This window comes from Eurosta solidaginis, chromosome 2 (assembly GCF_040869045.1).
Source record: "Eurosta solidaginis isolate ZX-2024a chromosome 2, ASM4086904v1, whole genome shotgun sequence".
In the NCBI taxonomy this organism is placed as follows: Eukaryota; Metazoa; Arthropoda; class Insecta; order Diptera; family Tephritidae; genus Eurosta; species Eurosta solidaginis.
Window position 1 is genome coordinate 277015943 of NC_090320.1, and position 7176 is coordinate 277023118.

The following is a 7176-nucleotide window of genomic DNA, read 5'->3' on the forward strand; positions in this document are numbered from 1 at the left end:
ATAAAGTAATAGGCCATTAGCCCTTAGACCGAAGGAGAGCTACATACCCACCAGCCACATACACACAAACACTAGTAAAGAAAGGGTGTTAAAAACACATAAAGTCGTTATTATTTCGAACATATTGTTACGAATATTAGCAACACTAAGGGGTACTGTCATCACTAAGCGATGCTTTGTATGCACATCAATAGATCAATCATTATGTCTACACATATGTACGTACACTCAGCGGAGAAGAGACGCACAAACACATGCAGATATCTTATCTGAGATTCTCCCAAAAGTATGCAATTATAATTGTGCTCACATATATACACGCGCATATGAGAAGCTATAAACGTAGTAATTTTATAGCTGATAACCAACTAGTAATTTCTAGAAATGGAAGCGCCTAGAAGATGCGAACGAGAAATCACAGAGTATAAAACGCAGCAACAGTCGAGGCACGACAATCAGTTTCCATTTAAGACGCTATCTGGCGAGCAATAGTAGTGTTATTTTGAAGAACTTTAATAAAGGCCATTTTGCATTATTGAATAGTGGAGTTATTTATTCAACAGTTTATAGATTCGAACTTAGCAGAAGGTTGCAAATAAGAGGATTTGCACTAAATTCCTTACAATATGAAGAATGAAATTAATTTTGGACCGATTGGAGACAGTTAAATGATGTGGTTAAGGGGTCCAAATACAACTTTTGCTATGAAGACACAAAAGTTATATGTGTCATATTTAGGTGTATGAGTATCAGCACAGGAGTTAGCACCACTCTAATTTATCTACATTTTTCTGTGATTACGTCTAGGCTCTCGCCTTAGCTCTGTTTTAACTTATTTTAAAATTATTGTTGCCTTCTATCGCTTCGTAATAATTATGTACTATATTTATTATGATTTATTGCTATTATTATACATGCTATTTAAATGAGTAAAGTAAAAGACAATAACTACAACAATAAAAAAAAAAAAAACAAATTAAAACAATAAAAATGTACATACAAATATATACATATGCATAAACGAAGCCAATAAATAATGTCAGAATATCAAATGAACAAATGCGAAAGACCCAATCGTTCTCAGTCTAAAGAACAATGTGACAAATTCTCATTAAAAACAAAGAATTTTCTTGCACTTTGCAAATGAGTGCTCGTTTCAATTATTATCATTACTGAGTAGTTATTATTGTAATTGTTATTTTGTACTTTGACTTTGTAAAGATCTTTGAGTAAATATTTTTTCTTAGAAATTCAACTGGTTCAGGGTTTATGAAAATTTTAATTGAGCAATGAGAGATGATTTAAGTCGGGTATACATACATACATAATGTATCGGAATGTGTCGTCGAGAATTGAGTTGACGGTGACAAAAACGCTTTTATAAGCAATTATTTTTTCAATTAATTGGACATAAATATGATGGATTACTGAGAGATATGTAAATAAATTTTAAATCTTTGAAATCGAAAATCTTCCAAAAATAAGGAGATTCAATACCAATCTATTCTGGGTCGATATAAGCCCGTATACTGAATTTGGTGAAGATGTCTCAACATCTGCTCAAGTTATACGCACATGGCTTCATACATTTTTTTCCGATGCTGATGATGTTGATATATGGAAGTTATCGAATCAAAGTTATAATACCCTATGTACAAGCAGGCCCGATGAGAGGGGGGATGGGGGATTCCCCCCGGGCCCGGGGTATCTCAGGGGGCCCGCGATTTAGAGGTACTAAGACATTTTTTTTTTAATTCAGGAGAGTCTTTAGCTGTTCCATGTGCAAATTTTAAGCCGAATTTCAAAAGCACCGAATATTGTTAATGATTTTTTTCATGGGCCTGAGGAGACAATCGAAACATCAAACAAAAATGTATGTTTACATGAATCAGAAATCGTAAAGTTTTCGTGGTGACACTGATGAAGGTTCATCTTCAAAAAGTCTTCCAACAATACCATCAACTTTGTATCAAAGTCCAGATTATTTAAAAGACTTCGATATCGGTAAAGTGAATAATGAGTTTTTGTGATCTGAAGAAGTCAATGAAATAATTCGTTGATGTCATCAAAAGTGTCCTGTTATTTTTCCATATGATTGTCATGACGAGGCGTTTCCTACCTCGTTGTTAAACAGAATCTTGCCAAATGGAGAGGAAGTGGAGCGTGACTGGTTAGTGTGTAGTGCCAGTAGCAGTGCTTTTTATTGCCTACCATGTCGTCTATTAAGCACCAATACTTTAAATCGACCTAAAATTTGTTCTGCGGATATTCGAAATTCCAGGTATGGAAGAAGCAATACGATAAACTGCCATCACACGAAAATACTCAAGATTACATTAAATGTTATATTCAATGGTGATCTTTACAAAATCTAATTCAAAAGGAGGCTACAATTGATACACTTATCAATGAACAGCTAATCACTGAAACTCAAAAGTGGAAAGAAATTGTATGTAGAATTTTAGACATTATTTTATTTTTGGGTGAAAGAGGACTAGCTTTCAAGGTGAAGGTATATATCTTGGTGAACGAAACGATGGAAATTTTTTGGGCATCTAAGATCTCTTAAGCCATTATGATCCGATACTGAGAGATCATTTAGAGAAAGTTAGAATTTCACAACAGCAGCACAAACGTTTGCAAGTTCACTATCTTTCCCCAGACATTCAGAACGAGTTTTTAGAAATTTTTACAAAGCACGTGAGGGAAACTATATTAGATCAAGGCTATTATCGTTGATGTTATGCCTGATGCTAGCCGCGTTGACTACGTTAATTTTGCGCTAACTCCATTGCAATTCGAAAGCAACAAATTTTACAATTCAAGAACATTTTTCGTGAACCAAAAAACTGGTCATACTTGATTGAAGATTGTAGTGCACAAGGGTACGATAACGGCGCCAATATGAAAGGAGCTTACAGCGGAGCACTACGTCAAATTCTCGACAAAAAGTCGAATGCTGATTACTCGCCTTGCGCAACCAACAGTCTCAATGTATGTGGTGTTGATGCTGCAGAATGTTGTACGGCTGCAGTTACTTTCTTCGGAGTTGTACAAAAATGTTTTACTATTTTCAGCAGCACTCCAAAACGATGGGACATCTTCAAAAAAAAATATTCCAAGCTCTCCCGAGCTCCAAGCTAGAGACGCCACCATAGATGTTGAGGTCCGACATCTAGACGCCTTATTAGCTGATTTGAAGTTGATCGGGAACCAATGGGAAACAATTTTATACGAATGAAAAACAGTTGCTATTCCATTGAACATCTAGCCAAAGTTTCCGGACATTCGAAAGAGAAAGCCCAAAAGACGTTCTGAAGATAATTCAAATTAGATGATTACGGATGATTTTAAAAACAATTCATTCCTGGTGATCGTTGATTCGGTAACCACTGCCATTACTGAACGATTTGTAGCTAGGAGAAATTTGAGCCAGACGTTTTCCTTTTTGTGGTAATTTGAAGACATGGATGAAACTACAGTTCGGGCGAGTGCAGCAAAATTTGTCGAAAAATACAAGACGGACATTTTTCAAAGCTTAGAATGCGTAATAATTCACTTGAAACACATTTACGAAGCAACTTTTGATCATGTCTGTCACCATTGGAATTGCTAAATGCCATCTACATATGTTCAAAATCTGTATACGATTTTCCCCAACATTTGTGTTGCTTTACGTATATTTTGCACTATACCTGTCAGCTAGTACAGAACATTCCTTCAGCGTCCTTTCAAGAATCAAAAAACTTTCATAGATCGTGTTCATCTATATATCTATATATCGACTTGCCACGCTTTGTGGTGAATCCGTTTTGGCAAGACAGTTAAATTTTGATATTAAAAAGCAAGTAAAGCCACTCTTTGATATCCGAACTTTCTATATTGAATAATTAAAATTTATAATCATCATTAAATTTATCAGAAATGTATTAAAATGTTACCAATTAACTAGAACAGATTTTTTGAAACAATATGTGGCTGTTAAAAGAGAATTTTATTTCTGCGTTACAATAAAATAGTATAAATAGCAAATATTCTGTGTTAATTTTACTGTCAGCTCTTAGTCCAAAAATCATTTAGTTGATGTGAGAAACAGTTTTTTTTATTTAATCCATCAATAATGATTCATGAATGAGACATCATTAATTCAAGTTAATTAAATGTATAAGTGGATTTTTTATAGGGGGCCCGTAAGTTGTTTAGTCCCGGGCCCGCATTTTCTCTCTACGGCCCTGTGTACAAGTACAGCTGGGTATAAAAAGCGCCACTTTACAATATAGTTGGACTCTAAAGATTTGGACGATGCTTAAGAACACATTAGTGCATTAAATATTAACCATCTGAATTGATTTCTGGAATTGGAAAATTTTTATCTTTCCAGGTTCTTATTTTCAAATATTTCAACTCTTCTTCAATGATTAAGAAGTCTTGCCTTCTATGTTGTGGCGATTTAGTGTCCCATAAACGTGAGCACTGAGAAAAATTTGTCTAGAATACAGAGAATGATTTCGATCGATGCTAATAAAATGGAGTACGAAGGTCATCGATCTATTTAAACAACAAAAAATGCTATTAATGTAGTATACTTCAAAATGTAGTATACCACTGTAAAGTGGACTTACCCATATTCAAAGGCCTCCCTGAGATTTATAGAAAAATAGTTTAATTTAATTATATGAAAAAAGGTACCTAATTAAGCTTAAACACACAAAATATGTCTAACATCACAGATATACCTGCAGAAAAGATGGGGGACTGCTGTACAAGCCGACAGGTTCGCAGGTTGAATGACTAGCTCCCAACTGGCGCTAATCGGTTGTACAACAGGACCGTTGGCAGCCACACTTATATATGCATCTGCGACTGAACCAGTTAAAAACGCACTTTAAAGGTCTGCGAAGGGGGTAATCGCCATTTCGTAGGACATCAAGTGTCATGTTAGTTGAACGCACTGTGCGGCGAGGGAACGAACGAGAACCAGTACCTACGGTCTCTTAACATCATAGTTGCACCCCCTCATCTCCATAAGCATTATGAGGAAATACGGCACCTGAGAACACAGCCGAATGAAGAAAAAAAAAAAAACAAAAACAGACAGGTCCTCAGTGACACCCACAAATAGGTGTCAGACCTCAATGCAACCCAGCGGCGAACCCAGTTCTTAAAGAAAAATATCCAGAACTGGCAGAAGAGGAACGCACTCTCCCAGGGAGACGCGCGTCACTCCAGCTTCAACTTCGATCCTCCAGAATCAACCCCGACATACATAATATATACCCTGCTTGCAATGTCTCCCCACATGACACCAACCATCTCTTCAACTGCAATGTGGGGTCAACGCGTCTAACACCCCTCTCACTATGCTTCACCACTGTTGAAACTGAAGGTGTTACCGTTAGAGGATATTGATGACAATTCGGATCGGTCGCGCCTATTGGATGGGGCGAAGCACTGCTACAACAGCAACAACACCGTATTATAACTTTGTAGTTCTGCGCTAGTTCGGAAAAATTCCGCCGAAAGGTATAAGAAATTCTGTAAATTTTTTTATATGTGTACTAGCATACATTTTAATAAGCTTTTTCCGTCTAACTCTGCCCTCCCCCCCACCCCTCTTCACTTTTTCCTGATCCGGGTCCACGTTTGAACAAAATCGACCGACGAATCTCTTCAAACACCGGCGACCAACTAACACACGTTTTAGCCTTTCCTTTTATATATATAGATTTTTATTTTTCACACTTCACTATAATATTAAAACGAAATGCAATTATTCGTTGCTTTTGAAATTCGGCTTAAAAATTCTACATGGAACAGCTAAAGAATCTCCTGAATCAAAAAAAAAAAATATCTTAGCACTTCTAAATCGAGGCCCCTTCAGAAACACTGGGTCCGGGGGTAATCCCCCCATTCCCATTATTGCGTATAAACATATAAAAAAATGTGCAATAAAATAATATTGGGACTATAAACTGACATATAACCTATCCTATATTTCAAGTTAGATCAAACTACACACGGGGTGCAAAACAAATTCAAAATCGGTTCAGTAGTTTAGGAGTCCATCGCGGACAAACAATGTGACACGTAATTTTTATATATAAAGATTTAGAAAACAACAGCACTGAAGTTCAATAAATTTGTAATCGTGTCCATGCCATGCAAAATGAAAATCCGTAGTCGATTTTTTATTTAGGGAGAATCTGATTAATTTCCTAAATAAAAATTAGTTCTATGAATGGTAAATACTATGTACGACAATTGTGTTTGTTTTATCGACCTATTGATAAAGAATTCAAGGTTCGACTTGAGCGCAAGGCCAGAACAATAATTTGTACGATGGGCGTACTGATGATGAAGGCTAAGCACCCTTCGAAATGGATTTATCTGCGCAGCTATGGCAGGTTGTCTGCAAAATTTTCTACCTACTATTCCACAAACAAAATACAATTTTTCAATTATAGAAATATCAAAAAAACAACAATTATCATAAAAATTATTGTTCTGGCCTTGCACTCAAATCGAACCTTGAATACTATATACAACTTTTTTTTGTTCTAAAAATGTTTATCATATTTACAATCGGCATTTTTCTTATATTGCTCACATTTATCTTGCATGTCCAGTTAAATTCCTAAAACGCAATGTAGATATAATTATTAAATAATCGCATAGTAAACATTTAAAGCTGTGTCTAAAAATACCAACAAAAATTTGTTTTATTTACATATTAGTTATATGTGTGACAAAACTAAAAATAGCTTGGAAACGTTAATATGTACACATGTGTGTGGCAACGGGTGTAGTTTTAGCGGTGTTCAACTAGGCGTATGAGTAACATTTGGCTACGCTCGAATTCCATGGAATTTAGTGTGTGTATGTGTGTGTGCGTACTTAATAGTAGCAGTGTGAATGACTTTTAGCGCTTGCATGTTGCTTATCTTAAACAATTATCATGAATTAAACAGTTTTTGTAGTTCCTGTTAATTATTTATTTATTTTAAAAATTTAAAGATATTTTTCGCGCTCTTCTGCGCATTGCATACAAACTGTAGTTACACATGATAGGAAATTATATTAAGCGAGTTCAGGATTCTGTGCGAATGGTCTAGCATCATTGCATTGCAAACAAGTATAGCATATGTTTTTACAATACACTAACAAAATATGCGGCTA